Here is a 12,639-nt window from a genome sequence, read left to right on the forward strand (position 1 = left end):
GGATTTCTTGGCTATCAACCAGCGGCATGTGGCCAAGGTTATTAAGCCAATGGATCCTATTTATTCTATCAATCTATATAAGGTCATAAAGTTTTGTCTCCCTTAAAAAAGTGATTACTTTACTGATTATTTTTTCGTTGTCTGATAATAAATTTGTTAATGAAAATTCTTTATTTATTTGTTGGAAATAGTGTTTTATTTTTTGTCTATGGGCATGGTGTTGTTGGCATACCATGAGGATGTGTGGTATGGTAAGGTTGGTGTTGCAGAGGGGACATTGTGGTGGAAATTTTTTTTCAATATAGGGAGTGAGGTGGGTGAGCTTGGTAGAGTTGACCCTAAGGCGGGCCAACACCACCTCCTCCCTTCTGTCTTTCCTGTGGGATGTGTCCCACAGGTCTATTGTGTGTTTTATTTTGTTGAGTTGGAGGTTGGTCCACTCACTTTGCCACAGGAGATGTATTTTTGCTTTTATAAGAGACACAAAACACCTGAGATCTGTACGAACTATGGTAGTGTCCAGATCGCCAGTTGACCCGGCTAGTTTGTCAGCCTGTTCATTACCATGAATACCAGTGTGACCTGGTACCCATATTAGCTTGATTGATTTGTTGGCACCGTGTAACTTACGAATGATATTACCCAGCAATTCATTTTTAGTGGTTTCTAAGGATTTAATAGCTTTAAGTGAACTTAATGAATCTGAAAAAATGACTATTCTATCGTGGGTCGTCGATAGTGCAAAATCAATGGCTTTATCAATGGCAAAAAGTTCAGCAAGAAAAATCGATGTATGATTCGGCAGTCTAAACTTTAGTTCACATTCAGTCGACCATACACCCGCACCTACACACTCATCTGTCTTGGAGCCGTCGGTATATATATGAAAAAAGGATAGATGTTTAATAAGGATCTCTCTGAACCTCTGGCGTACCTCACCCTCCGGCGCCATGGCCTTGGCTGATGGAAGCCAGGCTTCCATAATAGAGAAATTGGGGGTTTCCCATGGCGCTATATTTGACTGAACCAGGGTATCGATGGTAGAGAGATCTATACCGACTTTCTCGACGAGGTCGTGGAGTCTCGTGGCAAAGGGCCTAGTGCCTCCATTGCCATTAGGGTGGCTCGGGTCTCGAGCCACCTTTGCGGCATAAGTCAGTGCCAACTGGCCGCGTCTGAGTCGGAGGGGAGGTACTCCTGACTCCACCTCAAGACGCTCGATCCGAGTACATTTTAGGGCTCCAAGACACACACGCAAACAAGCATTCTGCACAGCATCCAATCCTTTCAAACTTGTTTTCGATGCCGAACCATACACGATTGACCCATAGTCTACTTTAGACCTAATCAGGGCTTTATATACCATTAGCAAAGACTGTCTATCAGCTCCCCATTTATTACCAGAAATGCACTTTAATAAATTTAGTGCTCTTTGACATTTATTTTTTAACTGACCAATGTGGTCTTTCCAATTGAGTCTACTATCAAAAAGTAGCCCAAGAAATCTTGCAGAATTTCGAATAGGTATTGGGTGGTTGTCTAGAGTTAGCCTGATGTTCGGCTTCCTCCTATGTGAAAAATTACCCCAATACTCTTTCTAATGGAAAACTTAAAACCCCACTGGAGGCCCCAGTTATGAATCATATCCAGTGCCAATTGGATGCGATTTGCTGAGAATTCTGCATTATTGCTGGAATGCCATAATGCACAATCATCAGCGTACAGTGAGTATTTAAGATTCCGAGGAGGAGCTGGTAAGATGTCATTTATCATACATAGAAATAAAGTTGGTGACAAGACACTTCCTTGTGGGACCCCGTTTGCCTGGACAAAAATGTCCGAAAAAGTGACATTGTCAGAAAACAATTTGACAGAATACGTTCTGTCAGAAATGAAATTTTGAATAAAACAAGGCAAGTTTCCACGTAATCCGAAATCATAAAGTTTTCTGAGTAGGCCATATCGCCATGTCATGTCGTAGGCTTTTTCTATATCTAAAAATACTGATATCAAAAATTCTTTTTTGGCAATTGCCTCTTGAATATGACTGTCCAGTTTTACTAGTTGATCGAGAGTTTGGCGTCCCTTTCGGAAGCCGCACTGCTCGTCAACTAGCAAATTACTGGAATTTAGAAAATGCAATAGCCTACTGTTAACAATTCGTTCCATGACCTTGCATAAGCAACTTGTCAACGCAATTGGGCGGTAGGAGATGGCAAATCTGGGATTACCCCCTCCTTTCAATATGGGAATGATGTGGGCGAAGTGCCATGAGTTTGGAAAAGTGTGGCTTTTCCAAATTTCATTGTACACTTCTAGCAACTTAATCATGTCATCATGATTAAGATGCTTTATCATCTCATATCGAATCTCATCGGGGCCTGGGGATGTTCCTCTACAGGCTTCTAGGGCTCGGACAAGCTCATCTATTGTTAGATCTTTATTGTAATCAAGTTCATCTCCTGTGGCAAAGTGAATTGGTTGCAGCTCAGCCGCTTCCTTGATGGGCAGGAATGCGTGATGATAGTTTGCTGAGCTGCTTGTATGAGAGAACTGCCTGGCGAGTGCATTAGCAATGTCTCTAGGGGAATCGATGTTATTTCCCTCTTCAATGATGTTATTGATTTTAAAAGATGTTTTTTTCTTATTGATTTTATTGATTGTGGACCAAACCTCTGATATTTTTGTATTGCTATTTATTGTAGAGACAAAGCTCCGCCAGGAGTCTCTTTTTGCTTGTCTTATTACTCTACGAGCCCTAGCTCTTGCTTGTTTGTAGTTGCAAAAGTTCTCATTATTGATGTTATTTTTGAAAAGCCTGTAGGCCTTATTGCGTCGGCACAGTGCCCTGCGGCAATCTGGTGTCCACCATGGAACTCTATGCTTAACGCTATCTGTCGAAGTTTTAGGAATGGATAGCAAAGCTGCTTCTAAAATCGAATTCTGAATATTGTTTACTTTATCATCAATGGTTTCTCCAACAAGTTCGAGCTTGACGCTCCTTGTGAAGGCGACCCAGTCTGCTCTTTTTATGTTAAATTTAGGCGCTGAAGGCGTTCTTGCTGTGTCGCATGAATATTTAATCAAAATAGGAAGATGATCGCTTCCCAACGAGTCGTCAATGGTGTGCCACAGGCACTTGGCTGCTACTGATGATGAGACCAGTGATATGTCTATAAAGCTCAAATTCCCGGTATTATCGTCTACCCGCGTTGGGCTACCATCGTTCAGAAGGACTAAATCAGAGTCGTTAATCAGCTTAACTACTTGCTCACCTCTACCATCCGCCCGCAGGGAACCCCATAATGTATGATGAGCATTAAAATCACCTAGAATTACTTTATTTTGTGGCAGACTATCCTGAAGAGCAAAGAGCTCATCATAAATTACCACTTTATCAGGGGGACAATAAACCGAACATGTAGCCAGATACGTGTTATTGATTTTTACTTTGCATGCGACAACCTCCAAAGTAGAATCAATAGTCACTTCTGTAAAAGGGAGGCTTTGGTGGATGTACATGGCGACTCCGCCTCCACCCCTACCCTCACGATCCTTCCGACACAAATGGTAGTTTCTGAGTGATACGACCTCGTCGCAGACGAGGTTGTTTAAGTGTGTTTCTTGTAAGACTATAATATCGGGAGCATAGGACGAGGCTAATAATCTGAGGTCGTTTACTTTAGATCTAATACTTCGACAGTTCCATTGTATAATGGTTAACGCGATGATTACGTTTTATGGGGTTTGGAAGTGCCTTGTCCGCCAGTTTTAATTTTCTTTTTCTGGGAGGGAGGTTCGTCCTCCTCTCCCTCGCTACCCAGGGGCCTCCCATGGGTATTTTTGGAGACAGTAGCCTCCATGTCCTGCGTCTCGCTGCCAGGGAGACGCCCGGTGGAGGATGATCTGCTTCGAGAAGCAGACCAAACACCAGACGAAGTCCTAGCAGGAGCCGCATGGACGAGAAGGTGCGATCCAGACTGTGTTTTGGTATCATCCTCCTTATGATGCTGCTGCTTTTGCTGGGTTGATTCAGCAATTTGTTGAATTGTATCTTTCAATTCTTTGATTTGACTCATTAATTCCTTGACCGTTTCCTTTAATTCAGCAATTTCTTTATCCTTAGCTGCAAGTTCCTGACTGATGCCGTTTGCACTGGAAGAGTTGTTAGTTGCTGCTGAAGCGTAGGAAGTATTGGGTTTGCTGGTCAAACCTTCAACTTTCCTCTTGGCTTCACGGTAACTAACATCATGTCCTCTCATGTATGCTAATATTTCAGTCTCCTTCTTCAAGCTGCTGCACTCGGCAGAGCCAGATTGATGGGGACCTCCACAGTTAGCACACTTGAGCGTATTCTCAGTACATATAGCAGTGTCATGATTTCCAGCACATTTACCACAAGTAAATTTATTGGTATCTTTGTCATTGCATCGTAATGAGGTGTGTCCAAATTTTTGGCATCTATTACAGCGCATAGGTTTTTGAATGTAAGGTCGCACTTGGACACGTTCATATCCAACCGTGACATACTCAGGAATTTTACTTGAAGCAAAGGTCAAAAAGCACAATCCGGTTTTTGTTCGCACATTCCCGTCTTTCTTGGTCATGCAGTTCACGTCCACTACGCTTTGGTCCTTCATATTTTCCAGAATTTCACTCTCCTCCATTGTCCTCAAATCCCTGCTAAAGATTACTCCCTTGCAGGTATTGGGGCCAATGGGGATAGTTACGTTAACCTTCAAATCATGAATCTGCGTCAGTTTAAGCAAGTCCTTAATCTGGGAGTTGAATTGCACTTTTACAAGGAGGCTACCATCTCGCAATTTCTTGACAAAATCAAAATCGCCGTCCACTTGACCATCAAGGACCTTCTTGATGATGAAGGGGCTCACATTCAAAAGCGATTGATTTTCATTCACGCATTTGACAGTCAGATACCTTGCATTCTGTGGAGGGATGGAAAAGAATCGTCGTTCACGTTTGTCAGCAGTAGGGGTTCCGTTGTTCAAGGTCGCATTAGTCTTAGAGGAGTCATGGGTCGTCCCCCCTCCTTGAGGAGGAGGAGGGTTAGCCGAGGAATCGCACATGCTGGGTATCGGACCGAGTCCGACCCCTGGGCCCGTGCCCGTTGTCCTGAAGGGACCAGTTAACCCTTAACTATCGTTGAACAACCTAACAGCAATAGCTAAGAGTAGAGTGTGGCAGTTTCCGTCCTCTACCCCCCCAGTGGAAGCCTGGTTGCGTTCTCCAGTACCACAGAGGGATCGAGTTATGTGGAAGACACCTCCTTACCGCCGAACTTGCCTAGTGCGAAGGGCGGTAATTCGATGCCCACCCCCCAAGCGAATACGGGAGCCCACAAGGGTACTCCGGTAGGCTCAGGGAAGTCACATGAAGAGAGGAAGAGAATTCAGAATAAAGAGAAAAGTGCGCCCAAAGGACGCCCCAGACTACTGGGCCTCCCTACCCAGGGGTCAAAGCCCGTAAGGGCTGCCCTGGTATAGAAGAGAGCTGCGGGTCTGAGGTGGGGTGCCGACTACGCCTACTGTAGTCTCGTGTGACCTGCAAAATCAATGCACTGAAGGTGCAGGCAAAGCACAAAATGCTGAAAAAATCAGATTTACTCTAAGTAAATTACGTTATAAACTCAGAAGCAATAGCGCCGAGCGAGACGAGAGGCCCCGGACACCAGGGTAGCTCCTGTGGCACAAGGCTTGGGTCTATTGCTGCTGCGTCTGAAAAGAGAGAGGTCCGAGCTGGTCAAAGTCTCGTACACGAGTGGGGGGGAACCATCGATTTTTTTTTTTTTTTTTTTTTTTTGTTGGATTTCTTGGCTATCAACCAGCGGCATGTGGCCAAGGTTATTAAGCCAATGGATCCTATTTATTCTATCAATCTATATAAGGTCATAAAGTTTTGTCTCTCTTAGAAAAGCAATTACTTTAGTTATTATTTTTTCATCGTCTGACAAGGTATTTTTTATTGTAAATTCTTTATTTTTTATTCTGAAATAATTTTGGATTGGTTGTCTTTTATTTGAGTATTTTTGGCATTCTATTAATAGGTGCTTGATGGTAAGGCTGGTATTGCAGTCAAGGCATTGTGGAGGGAAGGTCTTCTCAATGTAGGGAGTAAGGTGTGTCAGTCTTGTGGCATTGACCCTAAGGCGGGCCAACACCACCTCCTCTCTTCTATCTCTTCTGTGGGATGTGTCCCACGGCTCTATTATTGGCTTGATTTTCTTGGTGAGTTGGAGGTTGGTCCACTCACTTTGCCACAGGAGATGTATTTTTGCTTTTATAAGAGACACAAAACACCTGAGATCTGTACGAATTATGGTAATGTCCAAATCGTCAGTTGACCCGGCTAATTTGTCAGCCTGTTCATTGCCATGGATGCCAGCGTGGCCTGGTACCCATATTAGCTTGATTGATTTATTGGCACCGTGTAACTTACGAATGATATTACCCAGCAATTCATTTTTAGTGGTTTCTAAGGATTTAATAGCTTTAAGTGAACTTAATGAATCGGAAAAAATGACTATTCTATCGTGGGTCGTCGATAGAGCAAAATCAATAGCTTTGTCAATGGCAAAAAGTTCAGCAAGAAAGATCGATGTATGATTCGGCAGTCTAAACTTTAGTTCACATTCAGTCGACCATACACCCGCACCCACACCCTCATTTGTCTTGGAGCCGTCGGTATATATATGAAAAAAGGATAAATGCTTAATAAGGATCTCTCTAAACCGCTGGCGTACCTCACCCTCCGGCGCCATGGCCTTAGCTGATGGAAGCCAAGCTTCCATGATGGAAAAATTGGGTGTTTCCCATGGCGCTATGTTTGACTGAACCAGGGTATCAATAGTAGAGAGATCTATACCGACTTTCTCGACGAGGTCGTGGAGTCTCGTGGCAAAGGGCCTAATGCCTCCATTGCCATTGGGATGGCTCGGGTATCGAGCCACCTTAGCGGCATAGGTCAGGGCTAATTGGCCGCGTCTGAGTCGGAGGGGAGGTACTCCTGACTCCACCTCAAGACGCTCGATCCGAGTGCACTTCAGGGCTCCAAGACACACACGTAAACAGGCATTCTGCACAGCATCCAATCCTTTCAAACTTGTTTTCGATGCCGAATCATACACGATTGACCCATAATCTACTTTAGACCTAACCAGGGCTTTATATATCATTAGCAAAGACTTCCTATCAGCTCCCCATTTATTACCAGCAATGCACTTTAATAAATTTAGTGCTTTTTGACATTTATTCTTTAACTGACCAATGTGGTCTTTCCAATTAAGTCTACAATCAAAGAGTAGACCAAGAAATCTAGCAGAATTTTGAATGGGTATTGGGTGGTTATCTAAAGTTAGTCTGATATTTGGTATCTTTCTATGTGAAAAAATTACCCCAATACTCTTTCTAATGGAAAACTTAAAAACCCCACTGGAGGCCCCAGTTATGAATCATATCCAATGCGAGTTGGATACGATTTGCCGAGAACTCTGCATTGTTGCTGGAATGCCACAATGCACAATCATCGGCGTACAGTGAGTATTTAAGATTTCGAGGGGGAGCTGGTAGGATGTCATTAATCATACATAGAAATAATGTTGGCGACAAGACACTTCCTTGTGGGACCCCGTTTGCCTGGACAAAAATGTCCGAAAAAGTGACATTGTCGGCAAAAAGTTTGACAGAGAACGTTCTGTCAGATATGAAATTTTGAATAAAACAAGGCAAGTTTCCACGTAATCCGAAAGCATAAAGTTTTCTGAGTAGGCCATATCGCCATGTCATGTCGTAGGCTTTTTCTATATCTAAAAATACTGAGATCAAAAAATCTTTTTTGGCAATTGCCTCTTGAATATGACTGTCCAGCTTTACTAGTTGATCGAGAGTTTGGCGTCCCTTTCGGAAGCCGCACTGCTCGTCAACTAGTAAATTACTGCTATTTAAAAAATGCAATAGCCTACTGTTAACAATTCGTTCCATGACCTTGCATAAGCAACTTGTCAACGCAATTGGTCGGTAGGAGATGGCAGTTCTGGGATTACCCCCTCCTTTCAATACAGGAATGATGTGGGCGAAGTGCCATGAGTTTGGAAAAGTGTGGCTTTTCCAAATTTCATTGTACACTTCTAGCAACTTAATCATGTCATCATGATTAAGATGCTTCATCATCTCATATCGAATCTCATCGGGGCCCGGGGATGTTCCTCTACAGGCTTCTAGGGCTCGGACAAGCTCATTCATTGTTAGGTCTTTATTATAATCAAAGTCATCTCCTGTGGCAAAGTGAATAGGCTGCAGCTCAGCGGCTTCCTTGGTGGGCAGGAAAGCAGGATGGTAGTTTGCTGAGCTGCTTGTATAAGAGAACTGCCTGGCGAGTACATTAGCAATGTCTTTTGGTGAATCGAAATTTGTTCCCTCGTGGATGATGTTTTTAATTTTGCAGGATGTTTTGTTTTTATTAATTTTTTTGACAGTGGACCAAACCTCTGATATTTTTGTATTACTATTGATTGTAGAGACAAAGCTACGCCAGGAGTCTCTTTTAGCTTGTCTAATTACTCTACGAGCCCTAGCTCTTGCTAGTTTGTAGTTGCAAAAGTTCTCATTGTTGATGTTATTTTTGAAAAGCCTGTAGGCCTTATTGCGTCGGCACAGCGCCCTGCGGCAATCTGGTGTCCACCATGGAACTCTATGCTTAACGCTATCTGTCGAAGTTTTAGGAATGGATAGCAAAGCTGCTTCTAAAATCGAATTCTGAATATTGTTTACTTTATCATCAATGGTTTCTCCAACAAGTTCGAGCTTGACGCTCCTTGTGAAGGCGACCCAGTCTGCTCTTTTTATGTTAAATTTAGGCGCTGAAGGCGTTCTTGCTGTGTCGCATGAATATTTAATCAAAATAGGAAGATGATCGCTTCCCAACGAGTCGTCAATGGTGTGCCACAGGCACTTGGCTGCTACTGATGATGAGACCAGTGATATGTCTATAAAGCTCAAATTCCCGGTATTATCGTCTACCCGCGTTGGGCTACCATCGTTCAGAAGGACTAAATCAGAGTCGTTAATCAGCTTAACTACTTGCTCACCTCTACCATCCGCCCGCAGGGAACCCCATAATGTATGATGAGCATTAAAATCACCTAGAATTACTTTATTTTGTGGCAGACTATCCTGAAGAGCAAAGAGCTCATCATAAATTACCACTTTATCAGGGGGACAATAAACCGAACATGTAGCCAGATACGTGTTATTGATTTTTACTTTGCATGCGACAACCTCCAAAGTAGAATCAATAGTCACTTCTGTAAAAGGGAGGCTTTGGTGGATGTACATGGCGACTCCGCCTCCACCCCTACCCTCACGATCCTTCCGACACAAATGGTAGTTTCTGAGTGATACGACCTCGTCGCAGACGAGGTTGTTTAAGTGTGTTTCTTGTAAGACTATAATATCGGGAGCATAGGACGAGGCTAATAATCTGAGGTCGTTTACTTTAGATCTAATACTTCGACAGTTCCATTGTATAATGGTTAACGCGATGATTACGTTTTATGGGGTTTGGAAGTGCCTTGTCCGCCAGTTTTAATTTTCTTTTTCTGGGAGGGAGGTTCGTCCTCCTCTCCCTCGCTACCCAGGGGCCTCCCATGGGTATTTTTGGAGACAGTAGCCTCCATGTCCTGCGTCTCGCTGCCAGGGAGACGCCCGGTGGAGGATGATCTGCTTCGAGAAGCAGACCAAACACCAGACGAAGTCCTAGCAGGAGCCGCCTGGACGAGAAGGTGCGATCCAGACTGTGTTTTGGTATCATCCTCCTTATGATGCTGCTGCTTTTGCTGGGTTGATTCAGCAATTTGTTGAATTGTATCTTTCAATTCTTTGATTTGACTCATTAATTCCTTGACCGTTTCCTTTAATTCAGCAATTTCTTTATCCTTAGCTGCAAGTTCCTGACTGATGCCGTTTGCACTGGAAGAGTTGTTAGTTGCTGCTGAAGCGTAGGAAGTATTGGGTTTGCTGGTCAAACCTTCAACTTTCCTCTTGGCTTCACGGTAACTAACATCATGTCCTCTCATGTATGCTAATATTTCAGTCTCCTTCTTCAAGCTGCTGCACTCGGCAGAGCCAGATTGATGGGGACCTCCACAGTTAGCACACTTGAGCGTATTCTCAGTACATATAGCAGTGTCATGATTTCCAGCACATTTACCACAAGTAAATTTATTGGTATCTTTGTCATTGCATCGTAATGAGGTGTGTCCAAATTTTTGGCATCTATTACAGCGCATAGGTTTTTGAATGTAAGGTCGCACTTGGACACGTTCATATCCAACCGTGACATACTCAGGAATTTTACTTGAAGCAAAGGTCAAAAAGCACAATCCGGTTTTTGTTCGCACATTCCCGTCTTTCTTGGTCATGCAGTTCACGTCCACTACGCTTTGGTCCTTCATATTTTCCAGAATTTCACTCTCCTCCATTGTCCTCAAATCCCTGCTAAAGATTACTCCCTTGCAGGTATTGGGGCCAATGGGGATAGTTACGTTAACCTTCAAATCATGAATCTGCGTCAGTTTAAGCAAGTCCTTAATCTGGGAGTTGAATTGCACTTTTACAAGGAGGCTACCATCTCGCAATTTCTTGACAAAATCAAAATCGCCGTCCACTTGACCATCAAGGACCTTCTTGATGATGAAGGGGCTCACATTCAAAAGCGATTGATTTTCATTCACGCATTTGACAGTCAGATACCTTGCATTCTGTGGAGGGATGGAAAAGAATCGTCGTTCACGTTTGTCAGCAGTAGGGGTTCCGTTGTTCAAGGTCGTATTGGTCGTAGGCGAGTCATGGGTCGTCCCCCCTCCTTGAGGAGGAGGAGGGTTGTTAGCCGCGGGATCAATCATACTGGGTATCGGACCGAGTCCGACCCCTGGGCCCGTGCCCGTTGTCCTGAAGGGACCAGTTAACCCTTAACTATTGTTAATCAACCTAACAGCAATAGCTAAGAGAAGAGTGTGGCAGTTTCCGTCCTCTACCCCCCCAGTGGAAGCCTGGTTGCGTTCTCCAGTACCAAAGAGGGATCGAGTTATGTGGAAGACACCTCCTTACCGCCGAACTTGCCTAGTGCGAAGGGCGGTAATTCGATGCCCACCCCCCAAGCGAATACGGGAGCCCACAAGGGTACTCCGGTAGGCTCAGGGAAGTCACATGAAGAGAGGAAGAGAATTCAGAATAAAGAAAAAGTGCGCCCAAAGGACGCCCCAGACTACTGGGCCTCCCTACCCAGGGGTCAAAGCCCGTAAGGGCTGCCCTGGTGTAGAAGAGAGCTGCGGGTCTGAGGTGGGGTGCTGACTACGCCTACTGTAGTCTCGTGTGACCTGCAAAATCAATGCACTGAAGGTGCAGGCAAAGCACAAATTGCTGAAAAAATCAGAAATTTACGTTATGTAATTTGCGTTAAAAACTCAGAAGCAATAGCGCCGAGCGAGACGAGAGGCCCCGGACACCAGGGTAACTCCTGTGGCACAAGGCTTTGGGTCTATTGCTGCTGCGTCTGAAAAGAGAGGTCCGAGCTGGTTAGAGTCTCAAACACGAGTGAAACCATCGATTTTTTTTTTTTTTTTTTTTTTTTTTTTTGGATTTCTTGGCTATCAACCAACGGCACATGGCCAAGGTTATTAAGCCAATGGATCCTATTTATTCTATCAATCTATATAAGGTCATAAAGTTTTGTCTCCCTTAGAAAAGCAATTACTTTATTTATCATTTTTTCATTATCGGATAGTAGATTTGATGTTGTGAATGGTATATTGTTTATTCTGCAGTAATTTATTATGGGTTGTCTATTATTGTTGAATTTATGGCAGGTTGTGAGGATATGGGCTATTGTAAGATGGTTTGTGCAATGGGGGCACTGTGGAGGGAATCTCTTTTCTATATAGGGAGTGAGGTGCGTCAGTCTTGTTGCGTTGACCCTAAGACGGGCCAACACCACCTCCTCCCTTCTGTCCTTCCTGTGGGCTGTCTCCCACAGTTCGATTTCTGGCTTGATCTTGTGTGTGAGTTGGAGGTTGGTCCACTCACTTTGCCACAGGAGATGTATTTTTGCTTTTATAAGAGACACAAAACACCTGAGATCTGTACGAATTATGGTAATGTCCAAATCGTCAGTTGACCCGGCTAATTTGTCAGCCTGTTCATTGCCATGGATGCCAGAGTGGCCTGGTACCCATATTAGCTTGATTGATTTATTGGCACCGTGTAACTTACAAATGATATTACCCAGCAATTCATTTTTAGTGGTTTCTAAGGATTTAATAGCTTTAAGTGAACTTAATGAATCGGAAAAAATGACTATTCTATCGTGGGTCGTCGATAGTGCAAAATCAATAGCTTTATCAATGGCAAAAAGTTCCGCAAGAAAGATCGATGTATGATTCGGCAGTCTAAACTTTAGTTCACATTCAGTCGACCATACACCCGCACCCACACCCTCATTTGTCTTGGAGCCGTCGGTATATATATGAAAAAAGGATAAATGTTTAATAAGGATCTCTCTAAACCGCTGGCGTACCTCACCCTCCGGCGCCATGGCCTTAGCTGATGGAAGCCAAGCTTCCATGAT

Source organism: Penaeus chinensis, chromosome 23 (genome assembly GCF_019202785.1).
Source record: "Penaeus chinensis breed Huanghai No. 1 chromosome 23, ASM1920278v2, whole genome shotgun sequence".
In the NCBI taxonomy this organism is placed as follows: Eukaryota; Metazoa; Arthropoda; class Malacostraca; order Decapoda; family Penaeidae; genus Penaeus; species Penaeus chinensis.